Source organism: Petaurus breviceps, unplaced genomic scaffold (genome assembly GCF_028583685.1).
Source record: "Petaurus breviceps papuanus isolate PSGF00001 unplaced genomic scaffold, PetGlider_PUasm1.0 186, whole genome shotgun sequence".
Taxonomy (NCBI): domain Eukaryota; kingdom Metazoa; phylum Chordata; class Mammalia; order Diprotodontia; family Petauridae; genus Petaurus; species Petaurus breviceps.
The window spans coordinates 990,706-1,002,978 of NW_027185798.1; the positions used below are offsets into that span (position 1 = coordinate 990,706).

At 39.3% G+C, this 12,273-nt stretch overlaps 1 long non-coding RNA gene across 1 annotated transcript in view; it reads right to left on the reverse strand.

Moving 5' to 3' along the window:
* LOC138162286 (uncharacterized) overlaps positions 1 to 12,240 on the reverse strand; it is a 41,865-nt gene extending 29,625 nt beyond the window's left edge. Inside the window, exon 1 of the long non-coding RNA XR_011168584.1 lies at positions 11,885 to 12,240. This is a non-coding gene — a long non-coding RNA (uncharacterized lncRNA). The remainder of the gene's footprint in view (positions 1 to 11,884) is intronic.
* Between the last annotated feature and the right edge of the window lie 33 nt (positions 12,241 to 12,273).

A 12,273-nucleotide genomic window follows, 5' to 3' on the forward strand; every position in this document is an offset into this window, starting at 1 on the left:
GTGGACTTTGGGACCTGGGAATTTGGAGTGCGATTAGGCCTTTGTCCCTGGAGTGAGAAGCAACTGAGATGCTGCAGCCATGCAGCTACTGCCTCGTGGCTGCTTCAGAGCTCCTGGTCTGCAGACCAAGCAACCAGTCTCAGGGGTAATCGCTCTTGCTTTAACCTGCTTGGATCTGGATTGCTGTCTACAGTGGAGGTCCTGGGGTGTGTGAGCATTCTGCCAGAGAGTGTGGAGGCCTCAGAGAGGGCACCCAACTAATACCTCCAGCAGCTGCGAAAACTCCAGCATTTGGGATAAAGCTCCCGTTTCTGGTACCGGAGTTCTACTGTGGCAAAAGGCTCTAAGGTTAAATAAATGAGAGGCAACATGAGCAAGTAAAGGAAGCAAAGCAAACAGAGCAACCCAACTTTACACTCCTATTTTGGGGACAAAAAGGATCAAAGCATGGAACAGGAGGATGACAGTGAAGTCAGAACTCTTGCACCAAAAGCTTCCAAGAAAAATATGAGTTGGTTACAAGCCATAGAGGAGCTTTAAAAGGATTTTGAAAATCAAATAAGAGAAATGGAGGAAAAATTGGGAAGAGAAATGAGAATGACGCAAGAAAATTATGAAATGAGAGTCAACAACTTGACTGAAGAAAATAATATCTTAAAAATTAGACTAACTCAAATGGCAAAAGAGGCTCAAAAAACCAATGAGGAGAAGAATGTCTTAAAAAGCTGAATTTGCCTGATGGAAAAAGAATCTCAAAAGCTCACTGAAGAGAATCATTCTTTCAGAATTAGACTGGAGCAAATGGAAGCTAGTAGCTTTATTAGAAATCAAGATACCATTAAACAGATCCAAACAAATGAAAAAATAGAAGGCAATGTGAAATATCTCATTGGAAAAACCAGTGACCTGGAAAATAGATCCAGGAGAGATAATTTAAAAATTACTGGACTACCTGAAAGCCATGATCAAAAAAAGAACCTAGAAATCATCCTTCAAGAAATTCTCAAAGAAAATTGCGCGGATGTTTTAGAACCAGAGGGCAAAATAGGGGTTGAAAGAGTCCATTGATCACCTCCTGAAAAAGATCCCAAAAAGAAAGCTCCTAGGAATATTATAGCCAGGTTCCAGAGTTCCCAGATCAAGGAGAAAATATTACAAGCAGCCAGGAAGAAACCATTTCAATATTGTGGAAACACGATCAGGATAACTCAGGACCTGGCAGCTTCTACATTGAGGGATGGAAGGGCCTGGAATATGATATTCCTGAGGTCAAAGGAGCTGGGATTAAAACCAAGAATCACCTATCCAGCAAAACTGAGTATCATGTTCCAGGGGAAAATATGGTCATTCCGTGGAATAGAGGACTTTCAAGCATTCTTGATGAAAAAACCAGAGTTGAATAGAAAATCTGACATTCAGATACAAGAAGCAAGAGAAGCATGAGAAGGTAAACAGGGAAAAGAAATCATAAGGGACTTATCAAAGTTGAACTACTTATATTCCTACATGGAAAAACGATAATTGTAACTTATGAAACTTTTTTTCAGTATGAGAATTGAAGGGAATAGAAGTGTGTGTGTATATATGTGTATGTGTATACATACATATATGTCTATATAGGAGGATATATGGGCGTATGAATACATATGTTAGTATGTGTATATATGTCTACAGGTATACATAGACAGAGGGCACAGGACCAATTTAATAGGAAGGGATGATACTTAAAAGGTGAAATTAAGAAGTGAGAGAAGAATATAATGAGAGGAGATGGGGAGAGACAGAATGGGGTAAATTATCTCATATAGAAGAGGCAAAGGAAAATTGTTACAATGGAGGGGAAGAACAGGAAGGAAAAAGGGAATGAGTCAACCTTATTCTCATTGAATTTGGCTTAGGGAGGGAATGACATACACACTAAATAGTGTATTTCACCCTACAGCAGAGTAGAGGGGAAGGGGAAGAGAGGGGGGATGATGGAAGGGAGGGCAGGCTGGGGGGGAGGGAAGTTGGAAGCACCCACTTTTGAAAAGGGACAGGATCAAAGTAGAGAATAGAACAAGTGGGGGATGGAATGGGATGGAGGGAAGTGTAGTCAGTCTTTCACAATGTATCCACTATGGAATTGTTTTGCATGGCTATGCATGTACAACCTATATTGAATTGCTTGTCTTCCCAGTAGGGGTGAGTGACAAGAGAGGAAGGAAAAGATTCTGGAATGCAAATTTTTGAAATCAAATGTTTAAAAATATATTATTATTATTATTATTATTATTACGATTATTATTATTTTGCATGTAACTGGGAAATGAGATATACAGGTACTGGGGCATAGAGATCCACTGTGCCCTACTGGAAATTTGAAGGGGGAATGAGGGAAAATATGGGAGAGAGCAGATTGGGGGAGGGGATATTCAGTGGGAACGCTGTTTTGGGGTGATGGGTAGGGAAAATTGGGGAGAAAATTTGTAACTCAAAATTTTGTGGAAATGAATGATGTAAACTAAAAAATAAAATATAAAATAAAAAAAATTAGAATTGGATAAGTGGAAGCTTATGACTCTATGATACATCAAGAACCAATCAAACAAAATCAAAAGAATGAAAAAATAGAAGAAAATGTAAAATATGACATTGAAAAACAATTGATCTGGGAAATAGATCCAGGAGAGATAATTTAAGAATCACTGGACTACATGAAAGCTATAATCAAAAGGAGGACTTGGACATCAAGCTACAAGAAATCATCAAAAAAACCCAAAACTGTCCTGCTATTCTAGAACCACAGGGTAAAATAGAAATGGAAAGAATTTATTGGTCACCTCTGAAAAGAGATCCCAAAATGAAAACTCCCAAATTCTGAATGAAAATTTCAAATTCTGAAACTCCCTGGTCAAAGAAAAAATACTCCAAAAAGCCAGAAAGAAACAATTCAAATATCCAGGAGCCACAATCAGGATTACACAGGACTTAGCAGCTGCAACATTAAAAGACTGGATGTCATAGGACATGATATTTCAGAAGGCATAGCAGCTAGGACTACAACCTACCTAGAAAAATTGAGCATAACCCTTCAAGGGAAAAAATGGTCATTCAATTAAATAGAAGGCTTTCAAGCTTTCATAAGGAGAAGATCAGAGCTGAACCAAAAGTTTGATTTTGAATATCAAGACTCAAGAGAAAACCTAAGGGATTCAATAGGGTTAAATTGTTTACATCTCTACACGGGAAGATGGTACTTGTAATTCTTAAGGACTGTATCACTCATATTGCAGTCAGAGGGAGTATACATAGACAGAGGGAATGGGAATAAGGTGACTTTATGGAGTGACATAATAAGTTAAGGGATGAGAAAGAGGTCTATACTGGGAATAAAAGGGAGAGGTAAAACAGAGTAAATTATCTTATATGAAGAAGCACAAAAGATCTATAATAATTGGAGGTGGAAATGGGAGCATGGGTGGTGAGCACTGATTGAATTTCATTCTCATTAGGATTGGTTCAAAGAAGGAATAACATACACAATTAGTTGAGCACAGAAATCTATTTTATCCTGCAGGGGTAAAAACAAACTAGAAAAAAGAACAAATTAAAAATCCCCAACTGAGCAACAAATTGGAAACCCTGAAAACCAATGGTGATATTAATAAAATTGAAAGTAAGAAAATTATTGAGCTAATACATAAAACTAGGAGCTGGTTTTATGGGGGAAAAACCTAATAAGCTAGATAAACCATTGGTTAATCTGATTTTAAAAAAGAAAGAAGAAAACCAAATATCCAGTATAAAAAAATGAAAAGGGTGAATTCACCACCAATGAAGAAGAAATTAAAGCAATCATTAGGAAATATTTTGCCCAATTATATGCCAACAAATCTAACAATCTAGATGAAATTGATAAATGCTTACCAAAATATAAATCACCCAGATTAACAGAAGAGGAAACAGAATACCTAAATAACCCCATCTCAGAAAAAGAAATTGAACAAGCCATCAAAGACCTCTCTAAGAAAAAATCCCCAGGGCCAAAAGGGTTCATAAATTAATTTAAAAAAAAATTTTTTTAATTTGATTTTTGGAGGGGGGAAGGTAGGGCAGTTGGGTTTAAGTGACTTGCCCAAGGTCACATGGCTAGTTTTTATGTTAAGTGTCTGAGACCGGATTTAAACTCAGGTCCTCCTGACTCTAGGGCTGGTTGCTCTATTCACTGCACCATCTAGCCACCCCCTCCCCAAATTAATTTTACCAAACATTTAAAGAAAAATTAATTCCAATACTATATATATAAACTATTTGGAAAAATAAGTGGAGTCCTATGAAGTTTCTTTTATGATACAAATATGGTGCTGATACCTAAACCAGGGAGAGTTAAACAGAGAAAGAAAACTATAGACCCATTTACTTAATAAATATCGATGCAAAAATTTTAAATAAAATGTTAGCAAGATGATTACAGCAATCTCTCACAAGGATCATTATACTATGACCAGGTGGGAATTATATCAGGAATGCAGGGTTTATTAAATATTAGTAAAACTATCAACATAATTGACCATATCATAATATGGTCAATTAAGCCAACAAAAATAATGTGATTATCTTAACAGATGCCAAAAAAAGTTTTTGGCAAAATACAGCACCCATTCCTATTAAAAACACTAGAGTGCATAGGAACAAAGGAAGCTTCCCTTAAAATGATAAATAGTATCTATCTTAAACTATCAGCAAGCATTATCTGTAATGGAGATAAGCTAGAAGCCTTCCCAATAAGATCAGGGGTAAAGCAAGGATCACCACTATTATACAATATTATGCTAGAAATGTTAACTATAGCAATAAGAGAAGAAAAAGAAATTGAAGCAATTAGAATAGGCAATAAGGAAACAAAACTATTACTCTTTACAGAGAAAATATGATGGTATACTTAGAGAATCTTTAGAGAATCATCCAAAAAACTAGATGAAATAATGAACAACTTTAACAAAGTTGTAGATATAAAATAAACTCACATAAGTCATCATTATTTCTATGTATTACCAACAAAGCCCAGCAGCAACAGAGAAATTCCATTTCAAATAACTGTAAACAATATAAAACTATTTAGGAGTCTACCTGCCAAGACAAACCCAGGAACTATATGAACACAATCATAAAATACTTTTCACACAAATAAAGTCAAATCTAAACAAGTGGAAAAATATCAATTGCCCATGGGTAGGCCAAGCCAATATAATAAAAATGACAATTCTACCTAAACTAATTTACTTATTCAATGTCATACCAATCAAACTACCAATTTTTTTTTGTTTTTTAATTTTTAACTAATTTGTTTATTTACTTTTAGTTTACAACATTTAGTTCCACAGTCCCTTGGGTTTCAAATTTTCTCCCTCTCCCTCTCCTCCCCCTCCTCCCTCTGCCATGGAGGCATGCAATCAAATAAAGGATCTACAAATATATTCACATTAATCATTAGTCAGGTTGTAGAGAAGGATTATAACTGCTGGAATGATCAGTGAGAAAGAGGAAACAAAAGGAAACGAGAAAAAGAAACAGAGCAAGTAGTTTGCTTCAGTCTGCATTCAGACTCCACAGTTCTTTCTCTGGATGTGGACATCTCTTTCGATCATGAGTCTTTTGGAGTTGTCTTATAACCTTACATTACTGAGAGGAGCCCAGTCTATTGAAGTTAGTCATCACACATACGTTGTGTCTGTGATTATGTACAGATTTCTCCTGATTCTGCTCTTCTCACTCAGTATCAGTTTATATGTCTCTCCAGGTTATTATGAAGTCCATCTGCTCCTCATTTCTTATAGTACAGTAGTATTCCATTACATTCATATACCACAACTTGTTCAGTCATTCCCCAATTGATGGGCATCCCTTTGATGTCCAATTCTTTGCCACCACAAAAAGAGCTGCTATAAATATTTTTGTACATACGGGTCCTCCTCCCACTTCTGTGATCTCTTTGGGATATAACCCTAGAAGTGGTATTAGGTCAAAGGATATGCACTTATTTATAGACTTTTGGGCATAGTTCCAGATTGCTCTCCAGAATGACTAGATCAGTTCACAATTTCACCAACAGTGCATTAGTGTTCCAATTTTTCCACATCCTCTCCAGAATTTATCATTTTCCTGTTTTGTCATCTTAGCCAATCTGGCTGGTGAGACGTGGTACCTAAAAGTTGTTTTGATTTGCATTTCTCTAACCAATAGTGATTTAGAGCATTTTTTCATATGCTTATAGATATCTTTAATTTCATGTCCTTGGAACATTTATCAATTGGGGAGTGGCTTGTATTCTTATAGATTTGACTGAATTCTTAGCATATTTTAGAAATGAGGCCTTTATCAGAGACACTAGTTGTAAAAATTCTTTCCCAATTTCCCCTTCCCTCTTAATCTTGGTTACATTGGCTTTATTTGTACAGAAACTTTTCAATTTAATGGAATCAAAACAAAAATTTATTTTATAGAGATAGAAAAAATAACAACAAAATTTATTTGGGGGGAGGTCAGGTAGCACAGCAAGTAAGAGCACCGGCTCCAGTGTTGGGATAACCTGGGGATTGAATCTGGGCTCAGACACTTAGCACCCACCCAGAAACAGCTGGCCGTGTGTAAGGGTTATGGGATTTAAAGATCTCCCATGCCCCATGGACGTGCTGACATAGCAGAGCAAGAAAAAAAAAAAAGCCGAGCTAACGGTCCTGTGGTTGGCAGTTGGTGGCAGTTGCCTTTTTTTTTTTTTTTTTGAGTTAGGACTCCTGCTGAGGACTGCCAGGGGCCGGAGCTGCTGGGAGCGCTCTTCCAGGACACTGGGTGGTTGCTGTGAGTGGGGAGAGGAGGACCTTTGCCTGAGGTAGCCTGTTCTGTTTTAAAGGCTTGAAAATGTGGGTGCTTTCTACTTTATCTACCTGTGCCAATGTCATAACTACTCTGATGGCTTTCACTTTCTGGTTTTGGGACTCAGTCTTTTGGTATCTTAATAAATTTTCTAGTTTATTTCCCCAAATGGCAAACCTGACGTATTTTGTGATGGATAATTATATCAGCATATTTGTAATCTCTATAGGCATTGTGAATATGGCATTGCTGATACACCGTGTAACCTTGAGCAAGTTACTTAACCCTGATTGCTTTTAAAAAAAAATTCATTTGGAAGGACAAAAGTTCAAGAATATTAAGGGAATTAATGAAAACAAATATGAAGGAGGGTGGCCTACCAACACCAGATCTCAAACTATATTACAAAGTGGTAATCATCAAAACTATCTGGTATTGGCTATGAAATTGAGTGATGGATCAGTGGAACAGATTAGATACACAAGACACAGTAGTAAATGATCATAGTAACCTAGTGTTTGATAAACCCAAAGACCCCAGACTTGGGAATAAAAGCTCACTAGTTGATAAAAATTGCTGAGAAAACAATATGGCAGAAACTAGGCATAGACTAACATTTTACACCATATACCAAGATAAGGTCAAAGTCAGTACATGATTCAAACATAAAGGATGATACCATAAGCAAATCAGGAGAGTAAGGAATAGTCTACCTGTCAGATTTATCGAAAAGGGAAGAATTTAATATAAATAAGAGGTAGAGGGCATTATGAAATATAAGATAAATAATTTTTATTATATTAAATTTAAAAGTTTTCACACAAACAAATCCAGTGCAACTAAGATTAGAAGGAAAGCAGAAAGCTAAGAAACTATCTTTACAGCCCTATCTCTGATAAAGACCTCATTTCTCAAATATATAGAGAACGGAGGCAAATTTATAAGAATACAAGTCATTCCCCAATTGATAAATGGTCAAAGGATATGAATACGGTTTTCAAAAGAAGAAATCAAAGCTATCTATAATCATATGAAGAAATGCTCTAAATTACTTTTGATTAGAGAAAGGTAAATGAAAAGAACTCTGAAGTACCACCTCATATCTATCAGATTGGCTAATATGACAGAAAAGGAAAATGATAAATGTTGGAAAGGATGTAGGAAAATTGCAACACTAATACACTGTTGGTGGAGTTGTGAACTGATCCAACCATTCTGGAGGGCAATCTGGAACTATGCCCAAAGGGCAATCAAACTTTGCATGCCCTTCGGTCCAGCAATACCACTTCTAGGTCTGTATTCCAAAAAAATGAAGATAAAAAAGTAAAGGACCTCCTGGTACAAAAATATTTATAGCAGCTCTCTTTGTGGTAGCTAAGAATTGGAAATTCAGTGGATGCCCATCAACTGAGGAATGGCTGAACAATCTATAGTGTATTAATGTAATGGAATTGTGTAAAGAAGTGATGAGCAGGCAGACTTCAGAAAAATCTGGAAAAACTTTTACGAACTGATACAAGGTGAGACAAAGTGAAATAAGCAGAACAAGGAGAACATCATACACAGTAACAGCAACATTGTATGATCACCAATTATGAATGACTCAACTCTCCTCAGCAATACAATGATCCAAGACAACTATAAAGGACTCATGGTGGAAAATGCTATCCACATCCAGAGAAAGAACCGATGGACTCTGAATGCAGATCAAAGCATATTATTTCCGCTTTATTTTCTTTGTGGTTTTTTCCCTTTCAGTTTGTTTCTTCTTTCACAACTATGACTGATGTGGAAATATGTTTTACACGATTGCCTATATAATCTATATGAAATTGCTTACTGTCTTAGGAAGAAGGGAGAGGAGAAAAAAAAAACTTGGAACTCAAAAGTTTGTAAAAATGAATGTTAAAAATTGTCCTCACATATAACTGAAATAAATACCATTTAAAAAAAGGGACCCTTCAAGCATCCTTCAAGACCTTGAAACCACCTCCTCCCTGAAGCCCCTGACAAAAATAACACCATTTACTGTAGTAAAAAGACTACTGGATTGAGAGACAGAAGACCTGAGTCTTCTAATCTTGGGTCTGCTACTTACTCATTATCTTTGGCAAGCTATTTCCCCTCTTAGCCTCAGTTTCCTCTTCTGTAAAGTGAGAGGATTGGACCAGATAAATCTGTGGTCCTATACTATGAATGCCCTGAAGTCCCTGTGAAAATTCTGGTTCTGGAAACCTTTTGTATTCTTCTCAGGTTCTCTGTGACATGTCTGGAATAATTCACTATGTAAATTATGGTCTAGACTCCCACCACTGCAACACATTCTATTTACGGTCCATGGATGAGTATAAATCAAATAGCAAAATAATTAATTAGGACAGAACAGCAATGTAGATTTAAAAAAAAATAATGAGGCAACAGAATCCTTCTCAAGGTTGGGATGACCTTCAAATCTGATCTCAGATACCTACTAAGTCACTTAATCTCTTCCTGCCTCAGTTCCTCCAATTGTAAAACGGGATAATAAGCGCAGCTACCTCCCTGGGTTGTTATATGGATCAAACGAGATATTTGTAAAGTGTTTTATGCCCTGCCTAACACATAGTAGGCATCTCCTAAATGCCCTTTTCCCCCCTTCCTGAAGGGTCTATATGTGACAAGTATAGTCTGGAGCATGTTCAGCTTAGTAGATCATTTCCTATGAGATCTGAGGGCTCCAGTTCTCCCCATTAGTCTGAGCTAATTAAGAGCAGGCACTATCTTTTTCCTTTCATTGTATGGCTAGCGCTTAGCACCTGGCACTCAATCTATCAATAAACATTTACTAAGTCTACTGTGTTCCAAGAACTGTACACAGCACAGGGAATACAAATACAAAAAAAAAAAAAAAGGAAGACGCTCCCTACCTTCAAAGACCTTGAGACAACACACAAAAGGAAACTGAACTGGGGTAGAGAAGGGAATACCTGGTGGGGGAGTGTGAGGGAGAAGTCCAAAAGAGGGCAACAAGGTAGGAAATGAAGAGATGGCTGGGAGGAGGGGGGCGCTTCCTAAGTGGAGGTTTAGGGAGAGAGTTCATCTCTTGTTCCAGGGGCAAAGGGTACCGATGAGGCATGAGTACCAAGGCCAACTGGACCAGCACAGGAACGTCTAGCGCCTTCTCCGTGCTATTCCTGCTTGGCTTCACTCCCATCTTTCCTTTCGAAGTTTTGCCTTCTGACGTAATCCCTGTGTAGAGACCCAAATCTGCTGGTATTCTCCCATCCTGAAACTTCCTCCAGGGAATATTAGCACCCTTGCCCTTCTATTATGGGTACTCAAAGCCACACCAGAGAGCTTCATTAAAGGCATAATGAGAGCTTCTCATGGAACATGCATAAAGTTGTCCTTCCTGCTTGGGTCCAACCACGCCTGTGACTCAACATTCGGGCACCTCCAAGATGGTGAACTACTTGTGGGAACTCAGCACTGAAAGGAGTTGGTGGTTTGGTAGAAAACCAAAACTCTGGAAAACTGTGAAAGGTCAGTGGGGGTAAGGGGGAGGGGGTGGGACGGGGCCTCAGGTGCCATGTCAGTTGAAAAGAAGAGGTAGCTTCTGACTCATTCTTTTCTTCTGACTCTCCCATGTAACAAGTAGTGATAGTCTCAGTCTATAGATGTTTTGTGGGGATGAGCAATCAGTGGTACTCTCCCCACCTCCCTGCACCCCCCCTTTAGCCACTCCCACATAGAGTCTGGACTCAACCAAGCAAGTTTGCTTCTGGGTCCCTGCTGCCTTTTCTCTTTCATGTTTCTCTTCCTGAGTAGGTAATATCTTTCTTTAAGTGAAAGGTTATAGGTCCTCAGTCCATTGAGTAGAGCTGAGTGGTGGCAAGGGAAGTTTCTGCATTGCAGAAGACTTATAAGAGAAGGAGCCCAAGTCCCTGGTCTGGCTTGCCAGACTTTGACGGAGACAGTGCAGAGCCAAGGTGAAATGTGGGCTGCCTATCTGGCAGTAAGTGTCACAGACCATTTTATGTTCTGAGGAGGTTTGAGACTCGGCCTCCCACCAGACTGTCACAGTAGGTTGGCTTCCCAAACTCTATCACCTTCCAAGTCTTATCCCTGCTTCCAGAAATCCATGACCTCATCGCTGTGGCCACTTCATTCACTAGTGAAGATCACAACCCATCTCCCCGTTTTTATCTTGAGAAGTTCTCACTCTGTTCCACAACCCCTCTGGAGGATCTGGACTGGGGGCTTTTCTCTTGGCCTTTTACTGGTTTGTGTTTCTGGAGCAGCAGCTTAGATATCTCTCTGGTAGTCTGAAGCTCTTCCTGCATGACCAGTCTGACCTATTTTCTCATCATTCCTGAGGTCCATCCAGGGGCATAAACAACTACTTCCCAGGACAATTTCTCCCCTTACCTTTCTAATTACCTAGAGAGGGGTGGGGAGCCTTGGGCCTCAAAGCCACCTGTGACCTTCTAGCTCTTTTCAAATGAGTCTGAGTTTTACAGAACGAATCCTTTTATTAAGGGGATTTGTCCTGTGAAGTTTGGATTCAGTCAAAGGGCAGCACTTGAGGACCTAGAGGGCCACATGTGCCCCCACTCCTGATTCTAGGCTACAAGCTCCATGAGAAAAGTGACTGTCTTACTCTTTGTACTTTTATCCCCAGTGCCTGGCACAGTACCCAGCACATAGTAGGAGCTCAATAAATGCTTACTGATTGATTTATATACTCAGATTATGGCCGCGTTATAGGCTGGGAAAGGACTGTTCTCAGAACACGCAGACCCAACTTTAACAATTAATAGTGGGCGTTTCATCCCATGGGAGGGATCAGAAGGCCAGGGTGTGTTACAAGGGAAAGACTGGAATCTTAGGGCTTGAGTTCAGATTCTGCCTCTGAAGCATACTACCTGTATGACCTCAAACATATCACTGGGGGCAGTTTCCTCAAGTGTCAAATGAGAAGTCTGGGCCAGAATCTGACCTCTTCCCCGAGCCTCAGTTTCCACCCCTGTAAAATGGGGATAATACCAACCTTCCAGGGTTGTTGTATGGAACACTTCGTTCGTTGTATGGAACGTTCCTATGTCTGCGTCCTCTCACTGCAGAGCCTGCAGCAGCCCCCAGTTGCCCTGGTCGTTGGTCCTCCGTTTAGAAGAGGACCAATGGCGTCACGTTTGTGAGTGAATTGCATCAAAGTGAGGTGGGGTTGCGCAAGGCCCCCAAACTCACTCGCTCCTCCGGAGCCATCTACACCTAGTCTTCTTTCCACGTGGGTTGAAGAAATAAATGACCACGTGAACGTCCAAGGACTACAATCCCTAGAATGCTGTTTCGGACCCAGCCCCAAGGCCAGTCTAGAAGTGCGCACGCGCACTTCAGCTTTTCCTGTAGGGACTACAGCCTGTAGCCCCGCCCCACCCT